Raw genomic sequence first — 15,817 nt, 5'->3', positions numbered from 1 at the left:
TCTGTTTTTCATTTGCATGAACTTATAGTCATTTCCTAGCAAGAGACATTATCCTCAATTCTAGTGGAAATACCAGTGAATCCCTTTCATACTCTAAAATTACATCCCTGACCATCCCACAGTGTCGAGGAAATAAATCCTGTAAGGTCCATGAAGGTAGAAAGCAAGCTGGAATTTGCTAGCCCTGTATCTCCAAAGCTCAAGGCAGAGCCTGAAACATGTTTCTGCCACTTACTATCCATGTAAACTTAGGCAAGTGATATGGTAGCCAAGCCTCAGGGAATCATCTACAAAGTGGGAATAATAATAGTAAATTAGTAGATTTTATTACAAACAAAATAATATATAAAAAATACAGAGTACCTGGTGCATTCCAATGGCTAAATAAGTTTTCCTCATATCATGATTATTAACCACAGCTATCATCAGTCATAAGTTGCTTTACCATTGAAATAAACTAACTTTCTGGTCAGTGACATAGCAGGTCTTTACTTGGTAGAAGATTGGCTCAAAACAGATAACTGAGCAAATGAATGTACCATTCTTCCCACTCAGAGTTGCATAATCAAACATAAAAAATATTTTCATAAAAGAATGAATCAGCTGCCATTTCTAGTAATATTGGTTTGGATAATTAGAACCAAACTTCCCGATAAATGCTACTGAAAAAATACAGAAATTCTTAAAAGCATTAAAGAAGTAAAAATGAGATAGAGAGGAGTGACTGAACTCTATAGGAAGCATGAAGCCAGGGGTAAAAAATTTAAAAATAAATAAATAAAAAATAAAGTAAACACAAAGCCAGAGAGAAGCGTTGAGAATATCTGCCTATCTAACCTATCAACTGAAAACCTGAACGTGGGGTATATAACAACTTACCATGGAAGTGAGACAAAAGGGAAAGCTTTGCTGTGGAACCAAGCTGGGGTGCTGGAGTCCCTAAAAGACTCATCCCCCTGATGAGGATGAGCACAAAAGTAAACCAGTCCTTGCGCAGACTTGAAGTCAGATGCCACATTTTCTGCACAATAGAGAGAGCCTTGGGCTAAGAAGATGAACTAAGGCAATCCCAGACACACTTCCTCTAACGCGCCAGCAAAATTAGACAAAACCATTTTCAGAAAAATATTCTAATCTCCTAGGCCTCAAATTATTCTTGTGAGGACAAAAGACAATGACAGCTGTCAATGCTTCCTCTAAAAATAATTTAGAGCAACAAGAAGAACAAATAAAACTACTGAACACAATGCCGTTGGCAGACAGGAAGGAAGGAAGGAAGGAAGGAAGGAAGGAAGGAAGGAAGGAAGGAAGGAAGGAAGGAAGGAAGGAAGGAAGGAAGGAAGGCCGGCCAGCTAAAACCTAGGGACAGAACTGTTACACTCCTACCCACTGATAAGGCTTTAAAGTAAGCAAGAGCAAGCTGGAAAAAATAAGAGAAAGAGAGGAGAATGAGTGAGGTGCTAAGGTTGACCTTAAAAACCCAGAAAGTGTAAGTTACACTAAGTGTGAAAATCCTTTAAAAAGTGTCCCAGTAGGCCTGAGCAGGGACTACAGAAAAGTGGTATAAAAGCATGCCCAATATGAAGTGACAGGCCTCCAAAAGCATAGTTACAATGGAAGAGAAAGGAGTTAATACAAAGTGAAAGACAACCTGTTCAATCGAGAGGAACATAAAAAAGACGCAAAAAGGAAAATTCAAGGTTGCCAAAGATAAAGCACAACTAAAACATCAGAGGATTTACAAAGCCATTCTCTAACCCATACCAAAAATAAATAAATGAACCACTAAAGTGTGCATTGCTACACTAACAGAAGAGGGCACCAGAGACTAAGGAAGTCTTTTTTTTTTTTTTTTTTTTTTTTTTTAATACTTTAAGTTCTAGGGTACATGAGCATAACATGCAGGTTTGTTATATATGTATACATGTGCCATGTTGGTGTCCTGCACCTGTTAACTCGTCATTTACATTAGGTATATCTCCTAATGCTATTCCTCCTCCCTCCCCCACCACACAACAGGCCCCAGTGTATGATGTTCCCCACCCTGTGTTCAAGTGTTCTCATTGTTCAATTCCTACCTATGAGTGAGAACATGTGGTGTTTGGTTTTCTGTCCTTGGGACAGTTTGCTGAGAATGATGGTTTCCAGCTTCATCCATGTTCCTACAAAGGACATGCACTCATCCTTTTTTATGGCTGCATAGTATTCCATGGTGTATATATGCCACATTTTCTTAATCCAGTCTATCACTGATGGACATTTGGATTGGTTCCAAGTCTTTGCTATTGTGAATAGCGTTGGCAATAAACATATGTGTGCATGTGTCTTTAGAGCAGCATGATTTATAATCCTTTGGGTATATGCCCAGTAATGGGATGGCTAAGTCAAATGGTATTTCTAGTTCTAGATCCTTGAGGAATCACCACACTGTCTTCCACAATGGTTGAATTAGTTTATACTTCCACCAACAGTGTAAAAGTGTTTCTATTTCTCCACATCCTCTCCAGCACCTGTTGTTTCCTGACTTTTTAATGATCCTCATTCTAACTGGTGTGAGATGGTATCTCATTGTGGTTTTGATTTGCATTTCTCTGATGGCCAGTGATGATGAGCATTTTTTCATGTGTCTGTTGGCTGCATAAATGTCTTCTTTTGAGAAGTGTCTGTTCATATCTTTTGCCCATTTTTTGATGAGGTTGTTTGATTTTTTTCTTGTAAATTTGTTTAAGTTATTTGTAGATTCTGGATATTAGCCCTTTGTCAGATGGGTAGATTGCAAAAATTTTCTCCCATTCTGTAGGTTGCTTGTTCACTCTGATGGTAGTTTCTTTTGCTGTGCAGAAGTTCTTTAGCTTAATTAGATCCCATTTGTAAATTTTGGCTTTTGTTGCCATTGCTTTTGGTGTTTTAGTCATGAAGTCCTTGCCCATGCCTATGGCCTGAATGGTACTGCCTATAAATCTTTTACACAACCAAAAAGGAACAACAAATAAATTCAATAAAAATATAGAAAATTAGTACTCAAAATCAGAAAGTCAATTCAAAGGAGCTCAACTAATGAAAATCTAACTTTTCTCCCACCCCCCCCAAAAAAACCAAAGAGCACTAAAAAGAAACATAAACTAATACTTAAAAACTAAGTTACATATGTTCAATCAAGCATATAAGGATATAAATTGCTTTAGTCAGAAACTCAAAAATTAAGAACAAAAAGAGAGAAAAAATGAAAAGACAACTGATTTAACTCAGAAAAAAAAAAGAAATAAATAAAATCATCTCAGAAACAAAGTCTAAATTCCAAAGCATTCAAGGGACAATGGACTCAATCAAGATTTAATAAGGGGGCACTGAAGACAAGGAGAAAAACAACCAGAAGGAGGATGGTAAAATAAAAAAAGAAGAATCAGAGAGAAAGTGGTAGAAATGGAACACAGGCAAAGAAGGAATTACATTTATATAATTGGAGTCCGTTAAAGAGGGAAGAAAAACCAATGCAGCAGAACTAATACCAGATAAAATAGGTACCTGTGAAAAAGAACCTGGAAGGATAAATATAGGACACATTCACAAACAATGGGGAAAATAATCAAGACCTCTAGGCAAGAAGATCAACTAATGTAGAGGGGTAAAGCAATCAGAATGGCATCAGATTCTTCAAAAACAACACAGAAACAAGACAACAATGAAGCTACATTTTCAAACAACTCAGTTTTTAAAAATGTGGACCAAGAAGTTTATATCCATCAATACTGTCCTTAAAGCACCAAGTCTACAGAAAAAACTTGAAACACACAAGAGCATAACGAATGTCACATTAATGAGCTCTTTCTAAAGGATTTACCAAAGCATGAGCCTTGTTCAAGTAATAAATAACTAGGAAAATTTAAGCACAAAACAAATCGAGAACATGTTAATACATAAACATTGTAGATTTCAGACTAAAAGCTGGGGATTACATTGATAGACTATTATCCAATTGTTGTACGTTCTGACAAAGTAGAAATAACACAGCTAAAAAATGAAAGAAAGAAGCAAAGAGGAAAGTAGAATATATTAATTATTGCATAGGCAATAGTTAAAGAATACTTTTACGACAAACTAGACAGAACAAAGTTAAATATGAGGAATAAGGGAATTTAAAAGTTTTAAGAATAAAAGCAACCATTAAAACAAAAATATAACCTTTCTAAAGAGCAATAAAAATTTCAATTCAAAAGCATAATAAAACATATTTTGTAGAGAAATAAAATATAACATGTTATGACATACGTAACACCACAATATATGATAGAGTTGAGATCAAATATATCAATAACTCAATAAATGTGAAAGTCTTATCAATAAATGTGAACAGGTTTAATTTACCTCTTAAAAAAAATAAATCTGGCCACAAAGCATTACTCAACTATACAAAGATACACCTAAAACACTGTTAAAAACAAATGGATGGACAGAATAAAACAGGCAAATGGATACAATAAAAAAGCAAGCGTAGCATTCTTAAAATCAGAAAAAGTAGAATTCAAGCAAAAAAGCACTGAGCAAGACAAAGAAGATCTTGTATTAATGCTAAGTTTCAAATCACAATGAAGGTATAATACTTATGAATAGCTATACATCAATAAGACAATAATTACCTTTGTGTAGAAAGAACCATAGGGGATGCAAAAGACACACATAGAAACACATTAATATTAATAATAGGAAACTTTAATACACCATTCTTAGTATAAGATCAAATGGGCAAAATTAACAACATAAAAGACCTAAAAACATAATCAGGAAATGAAATCATGTGTGTATACATAAATATTTATACATGTATTTTACACACACACACACACACACACACACACACACTAAACTTACTCCCTTCATAATTAAAAATACATTTTATTTTCAAGGGCCCAGAGACTATTAACAAAAACTGATCACATAGTAAGTCACAAAGAAATAAGTATATTCCATAAAGAAGAAATAATAAAGTATACTCTCTGATTAAAATACAATAAAACTAAAAATCATTAACAACATACACACACACACACGTAAAAGTCTTTCCACCTGAAAATTGACAAAAAGAAAAAAAAAAAGAAGGGGAACAAAAGTCAGGAAACATATACCACAAAGAGGTAACACCACTATCGTAAAGAAACTTTTAAAAGTTGACAAAGGGCCAAAAAATCAATAGAAAAATGGGAAAAGAACAGACAATTCACCAAAAAAAGATATGAAAATGACCCCTGAACATATGAAAAGGAATTCAAACTTAGAGAAGAGCAAATTAAGCAAATTAAAATAACACTGACATAATACTTCAATCAAAATGGCAAAAATTTAAAAGCTAGACAACACATTCTTTTGAATACGTTGAGGCTTTGGAAAGTAAGTACAGTCATACTTTGCTGGTGAAAATGGAAACTGGTAGAATCCTTCTGGAGATTAATTTGACAATACCCAACAAAACTACATATTTGTTGATCTCTTGACCCAGTCCTTCCATTTCCAGGTACTTACCCTGAAAACATACTTCCAACATTAATACATATGCACAAAATTTTCATTGTAGTATTGTTCGTAGCTGCACCATTTTTTTTAAAAGTCTTACATTGTAAAGATGTTAAATAAACTGTGATCTATATATACAATAGAATACTTTTACAGGTGTAATACAGAACGAGCAAGATCTCTCTGAACTGATATGGAATGATTTTCAAGATACACTGGTAAGTAAAAAAGGCAAAGTGCAAGAGAGCATATATTACTTGCTACCTTTCACGTAAGAAATAATAAAACATACATAAATCATCCCATTTGTGACAAAAAGGAAGGATAAGCTAGAAATAACAGAAATAAATCACCTACAGAGAGGTGGGTAAAAACAGGATGGAAAAGATGGTTGAATGGGAATGGAGTATAATGAATGGCAGAGTGGGGGTCATGACCTTTAAGTCAACCTTGTTTTATAGTTTGGAGTTTTAGAAGGACGTTAATATTTTATCTACACAAAACATTAAAAATACAATCCTGGCTCACACCTCTAATCCCAGCACTTTGGGAGGCCAAGGCAGGAGGATCACTTGAGGTCAGGAGTTCGAGACCAGCCTGGCCAAAATGGCGAAACCCCGTCTCTATCAAAAAATACAAAAATTAGCCAGGCGTGGTGGTGCACGCCTGTGGTCCCAGCTACTTGGGAGGCTGAGACAAGAGAAGCACTTGAACCTAGGAGGCAGGAGATGCAGTGCGCCGAGATCACACCACTGTACTCCAACCTGGGCAACAAAAGGAGACTCCATCTCAATAATAATAATAAAAATAATAATAAATATAAAATCTACCCAGAGGTGGGAAGAACCCAAATGGAATACAAACAGTAATGATGGACAGAAGTTTATTCTAAATAAATGACAGCCACTTAAAGAGAGTGGAGAAGAAAAGAATTAACCAAAATAACTTTCAAAAACAATATTTTAAATATTCTATGGTGAAAAATAAAGTAACCATAGCAAATATTGTAAACTAGTTAGCAAATTGTTTCCACAGAGGTATGTGTTAACAATTATGAAACTACCTTATGTTCATTCCAGGACTGAACAAGAAAGTAAATATATCATGAGTAAGAAGAACCAGGTTTCTCACTGTCACTGTCAAAGGCAATGGGGAGGGCTAGAATGAGCCATGCGGTGCTGGCTCAGATTGGAGGTACCCATATGAATTCATGTTTTGTCACACATATGCAGATACATCAATACAGAAATAGAAGTAGGCATATATATTTCCTAGCTCTGTCACTGGAGGGGGCCTACAAGTCATGATATCCCTAGGGCAGTAAGTACACTCAGGTCTAGGCTTCTATATACCATTCTTTAATAAAAAAGGAGCAAAGTTTCTAAAAGAAGTGACTGATTCCAGGGCTGGGGTGGAGAAAGCAAAAAATGAATCTGGGATATCTCATGGGGGCAAAAAATGATGACAACATGTCAGAGGACAAAGAAGACTACTTGAGGGGGCCCCCAAAGACCAAATCTGGGTAAATTTCAGGAAAAGAATAAATCATTTTGGTAATAGATTATAACCCATACAGTAACCAAATACACATGAAGTCATACTGATATAAATAATTAAATAAATGTATGGGAGAGAAGGTAAAGGTCTTCCTTATAGTAAAATTCTAATTAATACCTTTAGAATAAATTAGAAAGAAAATAACCATTTGACAAACACCACAATAATTTCAGGCAAAAATTATCAATGGAATCCAAAGTTAGCAGGGCAAAATATTATGAGAACTATTTACACAGTCTCAAAGTATCTTCCTGCAAACACTTACTAACTACAAAGGGGAAAATAATAATAGCAGAGAATCCTAATATATGCCACATTTACCAAGTGATCGAAGTCAACATATCAACACTACGTTCCTCATGATATAACGCACTAAGGGCACAACAAAATTTCCATGACGTTTTTGTCAAAAATGTAGAATATGAATTTCACCATGAGAAAATACCAAATTATGTCAAGTTGAGAAACATTCCACAAAATATATGGCCAGTACCCTTCAAACATCAAAGTCATGATAAACAAAGAAAGACTGAGTAACTAACCCAATTTAATAAAGCAGATGGACACATGAAAAATATAACATGTAATCCTAGATTGAATTCTAGTCCAGAAAAAGGACAAGTTTTTTAATTTAAGCAAACACATTTTTCAATTTTACATGTTCTATTTAGTTCTTTCTCAAATCAGTATAGTCTCTTTTTTTAAAGACATTTTTTAAGAGCAGTTTTAGGTTCACAGCAAAACTGAGAGGAAGGTACCGAGACATCCCATATAATTCCCCCACCACACACGCACAGCTTTCTCCACTATCAGCATCCTCCACCAGAGTGGTACACCTGTTACCCTAGATGGACTTACACTGACACATTATAATCACCCACAGTCCTTAGTTTACCTTAGGGCTCACTGTTGGAGTTGTCCATTCTATGGGTTTAAACAAATGTAGAACATATATCCACCATTATAGTATCACACAGTGTTTTCAGTGCCCTAAAAATCTTCTACACTCAGCCAATTCATCACTCTCTCCCCACTGGCCCCTGATAACCACTGATTTTTTCACTGTCTCCCTAGCTTTGTGTTTTCCAGAACATCATATAGTGGGAAACACAGAGTATGCCGCCTTTTCGGCTTGTCTTCCTTCATTAGTATTATGCACATACATTTCCCCCATGTCTTCTCATTGATTAATAACTCATGTATGATCTTTTGTTAAAAACCATTTTTATTACTTACACATATTTGAGATCGTATTTTCTACTTCTTTAAAGATTTCCCACAGTTATTTTATAATTTGCGCCAAGGAATTCAAATAGCTGAAGCAACTGGGTGTGACTTCTGCTGATTTTCACACAGGATAGTTTGTGTTTTCTGATCTTAGGCTGGATGATATCAATCAGGGGGAACCGTGAGGGCCTAGGTTGGGGACACTTGCCTTTAAAGACCGTGTGTAGCCAAGGCACCAACAGCCCTGGAACCAATGTAGCTCTCTTGAAGAGGCGAAGGGGAGGGGTGCAGGTTTGACTTCCCCATCTTGCCACTACCACAAGGCCTGCTCTCCCAGCTGCCCTGCTGCTGACAGCAGTTGCAGCACCTCCACACACTTCATGTGAGCTCATTGCTCCTGGCACTCAGTTCCTTCCATTATTTCCCCTCTCCCTTGGGAAGTTCTCTCACTTTCAGTGAGCCTAAAAATTTTAACAAAATTATTTTATGTGGAGTATAGTTGGGGTATTTTTAGCCAGCATATCTAGTCTGTGATAGAAGTAGAAGTTTCCGGAACTTGATTTCATAAACTGCTTTCAGAATCAGATTGTAAATCTCCCAGGGGGTGAAAAATCCTTATACTTTTATACCTTGTTCTTAATCAAAAAAATATTACTACTCTGCTTGACAACCCAAAATTCCAGCCTTGTATCCAAATGATTTTTTACTGTATGCAAAAAACAAATCTCTGAAGTGATGAAGCCTGAGTATCAAGGACAATATATAATGGTGAAATTAAACACAACTCTAACAATATTTGAGCAACTAGCATCACTGGAATTTATTTCCCCTGAGGAAATTAACTGAAAGATAAAAATGGCCTTTAATTACTAGAATCTGTTTTTAAAAATCTCTCAGTACCTTTTAAACATAATATACATGTAACATGGAGCTCTTGGGAAACAGTTTATATGAATTCCAGGTTTCATGAACATTATTCTTCTTTAAGAACAATGAATTTAGCAACAACAGATTAAATTAGCAAGCAATAACAATTTTCTTTAAAGAACAGTTATATATGAAATAAAATTATTCTAATAGAATACTAGAATGTCAGTGGGCTATGACATTAACATTAAAATTCAAGATTTAAAACAAAACCATAACATTAAAAACATTTATCACCACTAGGTGGTCTGATTGCCCATAATTTTTTTTCTTCTCGGTGCTTTTATTATTTTATACATTTCCTCAATAAGTAAGATTACATTTGAAGTTGTGGAGAAAACAATAAATGTTACTAGAAGGATAAAAAAGGGGAATAGGAAAGGATTCAAACGTCAGTGTCTCCTAATGCTAGAAACCAGTGGCCAACCCCAAAATTATTATAAGCACATAGTGTTTTGATATTCCTACAAATGAAGATAAAGCTGTTTGTTCCTGAGATGGAAACTACTCCCAGAACACGATAATTAGTGGGGAATAAGGAGAGGAGAACTAATAACATGAAATGGGGGGGAACATTTCTCTGGTAATTGTACAGAGAAAAATGAGGTGTTCTTGGTCAAAATGGGGCTCCAGGTAGCAAGTGTCATCCCTACTAAACAAAAATATAAATAACTGATCAAGGCCAGAAAGACCCAGGTTCCAAAGAATAACTTTTATATCCAGGAAAGTGAAAATTTTGTTACCTGATCTAGTTTGGTAATAAAAGGAAGTATTTACTTGCAATTATACATTAAAAACCAATCAGTGACCAGGCACAGTGGCTCACACCTGTAATCCCAGAACTTTCAGAGGCCGAGGCGGGTGGATCCCTTGAGGTCAGGAGCTCAAGACCAGCCTGGCCAACATGGTGAGACCCTGTCTCTACTAAAAATACAAAAATTAGCCCAGTGTGGTGGTGCACACCTGTAATCCCAGCTACTCAGAAGGCTGAGGCAGGAGGATCGCTTGAACCTATGAGGCAGAGGTTGAAGCGAGCCAAGATCACAACACTGCACTCCAGCCTGGGTGACAGAGCGAGACTCTGTCTCAAAACCAATCAGCGGTGTTGATGGTCATTCAACTAGAAAAGGGAACTAGAGCAGGGACTTGAAGAATAAGCCTGGCTAAACTAAGAAAAGGCAAACAAAAAAAAAAGAGGCCCACAAGGTGATAGCCCTACCCTCTTTCAAAAGACGCAGATCATCCTTTTTTAGACTATGGAATATGGTTTCTATACCACTTCAAATGGCAAAATGAGTGTGATGTCAAAAGTTAATGAGCATCAAGAAAAAAAATCTTTTTATATTGCAGTTATTTAAGGACACCAAATTTTTTTTTTAAAAAACACTGTCCTTTCCTAACAACACAGATGTTTCAAAGTGACATGTGGAAGAGAAAACAAACAGCCCCTACTCCATGTCACTTACAGAAGGTACAAGAAAAACAGCAGAGTTTCCATGAGATATCACCCAGTTCGACATTTTCTAATTAGGTACTTAGATTATAAAACCTGAGTAATAAAACCTCCATAGTTTTACTGTAATATTTATATATACATATATGTACACACACAAGCATGTGTCACTTAAGGAGGAGGATAAAATCTGAAAAATGCTTCATTAGGCAATTTTGTCAGTGAGCGAACACCAGGGAGTGTAGTCACACAAACCTAGGTGGTATAGCCCACTACGCACACCTAGGCTATGAAGTACAGCCTATTGTGCCTAGTCTACAAATCTATAACAGCATGTTACCATACTGAATACTGCAGGCAACTGTAACAGATATCACTAGGTGACAGGAATTTTTCAGCTCCATTATAGTCTTGTGGGACCATTGTCACACATGGGGTCTGCCATTAACTGAAATGTCTTGCAGTCGTGCCCGCCTCGGCAGCATATATACTAAAATTGAAAGGTTTTGCGGTGCAGGACTGTGTGGTATATGTATACATACACACATACATATATTTCAGCTTTATGCTCCTCCTCATTCTGAAGCTTAAATAGCCCTCTTTTTGACAGTAATGTCATTATGTAGTTACCAGAGAAAAAGAAACTCTTCTCTCAAATTTCTGCTCAAGCCAAGGAGAAATACTTGATGATTTAGGAAGTCAGAGCCTTAAGCTTCAGTCCAATGTGGCCATGACCATTCCTGGCAATAAAAACTAAAGCCAACACATTTTCAGTCCGAATGCATAACAGGATGCTCGAGACGTCTCATTCATTCTGCCCCTTCCATCCACACACTAAACAAACATCACGGAGGAGATGACCAATGAGCATCTCAGCAGTTCCCCGTCCTCCCGCAAGGAGGACAGCTCTAATACCCACAGTCAGAGAGGAAAAGGGTGCCTTTCTCCAAACAACACACGATTGCGTGATAGTACTAATTATACCTCACACTGGTAAACTGGATTATTACTTTAAAAGCACTTGTCATCTTCTTGCCTTTTTTTTTTTTTTTTTTTTTTTTTTAGGCGGAGTCTTGCTCTGTCGTCAGGCTGGAGTGCAATGCAAGATGTCACTGCAAGCTCTGCCTCCTGGTTCATGCCATTTTCCTGCCTCAGCCTCCCAAGTAGCTGGGACTACAGGCATGCACCACCACGCCCAGCTAATGTTTTTTGTATTTTTAGTAGAGATGGGGTTTCACCATGTTGGCCAGGATGGTCTCAATCTCTTGACCTTGTAATCCGCCCACCTTGGCCTCCCAAAGAACTGGGATTACAGGCATGAGCCACCGCGCCCAGCCAAAGCACTTGTCATCTTCTACATGAGCCACTCCATCGTCACTCCAAGACCCTCCACTGCTGCCACTGACACCACAACCTCCACTCCTTTACACACATGGAATCCAAATCTTTGGGAGTATCTTTTCCAGGATTCCATGGTTAGCATATAATCATCCTGGGAGTTCACCTGAGCACTACAGGATTCAATTATTTATTGCAGCCAAGCTAGTTTCAATAGATCAATCAGAAATACTCGTGTGTCCATGTAGGTACATATGAAAAATATTAGGGGCAGATGGGAATGGTTGAAGCAATAAATCTAAAACCCACTGATAAATCCCAAAATGCAGCACACATTCCATTTTGAAAATTTACTTTACATATATTTTAATAAATTTTAAAAATATTTTAAGATATTTAAAATCAATATTTTATATATATATATATATATATATATATCTTAGAGATAGGGTTTTGCTATGTTGCTCAGGCTGGTCTTAAAGCTTAATCTTCAGTCCAGTGTGGTCATTCTGGTCATCCTAGGCTCAAGCAATCCTCCCACTTAAGCCTCCTAAGTAGCTGAGAGAGCAGGTGGGCTAAGTACTTCATTTTAATAACTACATAATACTTTCAATGTGTACTAGAAAAATATATAACTCTCCTATCAAACCCATGATCACAGGTCCTATAGCTTAGTATAGCGCTAAGCAAAAGAGGTCAGTCACTTTAAGGCTATTTTTAGAAAAGTATTAAGATCTAATCATACAGGCACTATATGAGTATGACCAAAACATAACTGTAACACACACTAAAGTTTTCAAAACTCTGAAATAAGGAAAAGCAGCAGTTCATAAGGCCATGTGCACAACACAACACAGAAGAACAAGACTATCTAATCAAAGGCAGAGATTATTTCTAATGGAAATATAACACTGGAGCTAGAAGAGATTGTAGTGCATTAACCCACGCCATACAAGGAGAGGAAACTCAGAAAGGTAAAGATCCAGAGAGGATAAGATCACTCAGCCAATTAGACATCAAGCCAGGACCAGTCTCACCCTTGACGCCAGGGACCATTAAGTGTCTGCCTACCATTTAGCTTTATGTGTGGGAGATACCACAGTATTGAAATTAAATTAATTTGCATTAATTGCACACAACAGTCTGTATAATTTATTTTTCCATAAGGACTGCTTCTGTTTCTCTATTTTCCTAACTGTCCTTGTGCAAATCCAAATGACCCAGAACACAAATTCAACCCCAACTACAGTTGCTTACAAAAGCCACAGAAAGTAGTCCAGAACTATTGAGGAATTAATGAGCAAGGAATTACTTCTCATCAGATTTAAGAATAAAAGTAGATTGTAAAAGCCAATTAAATTTAAAATTTGGAAAGCCAGCAAGATTCTTCCAAAAGGTCTAGATTTTAAATACATATTTAAGGAGCATATAAAAAAGAAAACGGTCAGAAGAAGAATCTGCATCTACGCAAAATCCTAGAAGTGGCAAAGTGAAAATGGGCTTGGATGATAACAGATTTTCAAGGAAATATTGAGGACTGGTCTGTGGCTCCCAAAGTAGTCATTTTCATACCAGTCGTTACAAAAATAACCATTGACCACCAATTTCATCTATACCATCTGCCTTACAAATTAATGCTAAACACTTATCTATCCTGACTCTGAGTTGCTGTGACTGATAACATGACCCTGTTACACACTTCACTGCCACTTGCAGTACTAACGGTTAGTAGTTCCACACCATTTAGTACATTTGCTACCTTGCTGCGTGCTTATCTTAGATACTATATGGTTTCCTTTCATCTTCACAATTCTCATTATTTCCCCATTTCTCAACTAAGAACCCTGAGGCTTAGCGAGGTTAAATAACACATACCATGATATAGTAAACGGTGGGGCCTGAATTCAACCCAAAATCTCCGAGTCATGACCCCAGCTTCCAGGCTCCGTGGTTATTTCCATGACGGAATATACATTATCACTCTCTTCAGCTTCAGTATTAAAAGGGCCAATAGGGTCAGAAGAATAGGATTTAGAACTGGACATAAAACACCCATGAACAGAGCTGAGCTGCAGTGGTTCCATGTACTTCTACTGCTTTAGGCTCCCTGAATAAAATAATGATGGTTTACCCTAATTAAATCATTCTTATTGAACAAGGACTAATATATTTCTCAAAAAGTGATACATTCAGGTCTGCCTTTAAAATGCACTTAGCATACATGCAATTGCATCAACGCAAACAGTTTCTTGGGTTATTCTAGGAGGACTGCTTTGAAAAAAATGTAAGCTATGATCATGTTCCTCATTACTCACAAGAAGGCATTGTGTGGTTAGAGGCCATGTGAACTCCCAAAGGCAACACGGAGTACGGGAAAGGGGCCATACCTGGGGCAGCTATTATGACACCAGGGCTTGACACTGGTTATCTCAGCCCCTTTCCTCTTAAACTAAGGGAATGGAAGAGAACGAAAGAGAAACAGCAGAAGAAATGTAGGCATAATATGTTTGAGAAGTGACCAAATAAATGTTCCTCATATACATGGTAAGGGAAAGAAATTTTGCTCAGACCCAGGAGTTGTTCACAAGAAAGCCTTCACACAGAAAAGACACTGGTTCGTGATACTGTTGTTCAGTTTATAAAATTCTGAAAGATGATGTGTCATAGAAAATAATCAAAATAATCCTTGAAGTAACAGTAGGACTTGAGTAGTCCCTGTGATTAGCTGGGGACTCATAAAAGGCAGGATCCCTCAAGGGTACTGAGTAAGGATATTTTTAGCATGTGGGATGCAAAAGAATACATACTCATTGTTTTCCTACTTAATCCTAATGGTGATGAAATAATTCTACCTACTGTTCCTCCCTGAGGTGTCTGGGGCCAAGCATGGGCTTGAAAACTGGCCTAATATCACAGGGAAAGAAAGCAAAAGTATTCACTTTCTGAATAACCTGAACAAGCAAGGTAAGTACTGGAACAAAAAACTGTAGTAGAGGCTGGGTGTGGTGGCTCACACCTGTAATCCCAGCACTTTGGGAGGCCAACATGGGTGGATCTCTTGAGGCCAGGAGTTCAAGACCAGCCTGGCCAACATGGTGCAACCCCATCTCTACTAAAAATACAAAATTAGCCTGGCGTGGTGGCGCGTGCCTGTAATCCCAGCTACTCGGGGGGCTGAGGCAAGAGAACTGCTTGAACCCAGGAGGCGGAGTTTGCAGTGAGCCAAGATCGTGCTACTGCATTCCAGCTTGGGTGACAGAGAGACACCCTGTCTCAAGAAACAAACAAACAAAAACAAACAACAACAACAACAAAACAAAACAAAACACTGTAGTAGGAGCAGAATTCAGAAAGCTCTGTTTCACAGAGGAACATCAGAAACAGATGTAACATTTTCAAACTACAAGGCATTTTTGCATTGTAACATTAAGACAAATATAATAAAGTCACTTTAACTGCATTTGAAATTTTCAAGCAGGTGGTAAGTCAGTTAGCCACTACCATATCACCAATTTCACTAATACTAGCTTCATAAGTCAATCTTTGCCTGAGGTAATAGACCAAAAAGGTAAAGTCTGATGGGATACACCACAGGGCATTCTTGCTCTGCACAATACCAAACGCAAGTACAAGTGACATGAGCAGTGAAGAGATGATCCAAGAGAATGCTAATAGAAAAATCTTGCTGGGTAATGCAGCCAAACAAAATCGTTTAAGTAGCAGATTGAGGACATGAAAGAAAGGAGGTCATAACTAAGAGTCCAGGCTGTGCCAACCAGCATTTTAATGAAGAGGAGAGAGAGAGGA

The 15,817-nt window shown here is 37.2% G+C and overlaps 1 protein-coding gene across 5 annotated transcripts in view; it reads right to left on the bottom strand.

Moving 5' to 3' along the window:
- Positions 1-15,817, bottom strand: part of FARS2 (phenylalanyl-tRNA synthetase 2, mitochondrial) — a 515,781-nt gene that overhangs the window by 360,158 nt on the left and 139,806 nt on the right. The gene's annotated exons all lie outside the window — the stretch shown is intronic.

This window comes from Macaca thibetana, chromosome 4, assembly GCF_024542745.1.
Source record: "Macaca thibetana thibetana isolate TM-01 chromosome 4, ASM2454274v1, whole genome shotgun sequence".
NCBI classification, from domain to species: Eukaryota; Metazoa; Chordata; class Mammalia; order Primates; family Cercopithecidae; genus Macaca; species Macaca thibetana.
This window is presented reverse-complemented; position numbering and strand designations above follow the sequence as displayed.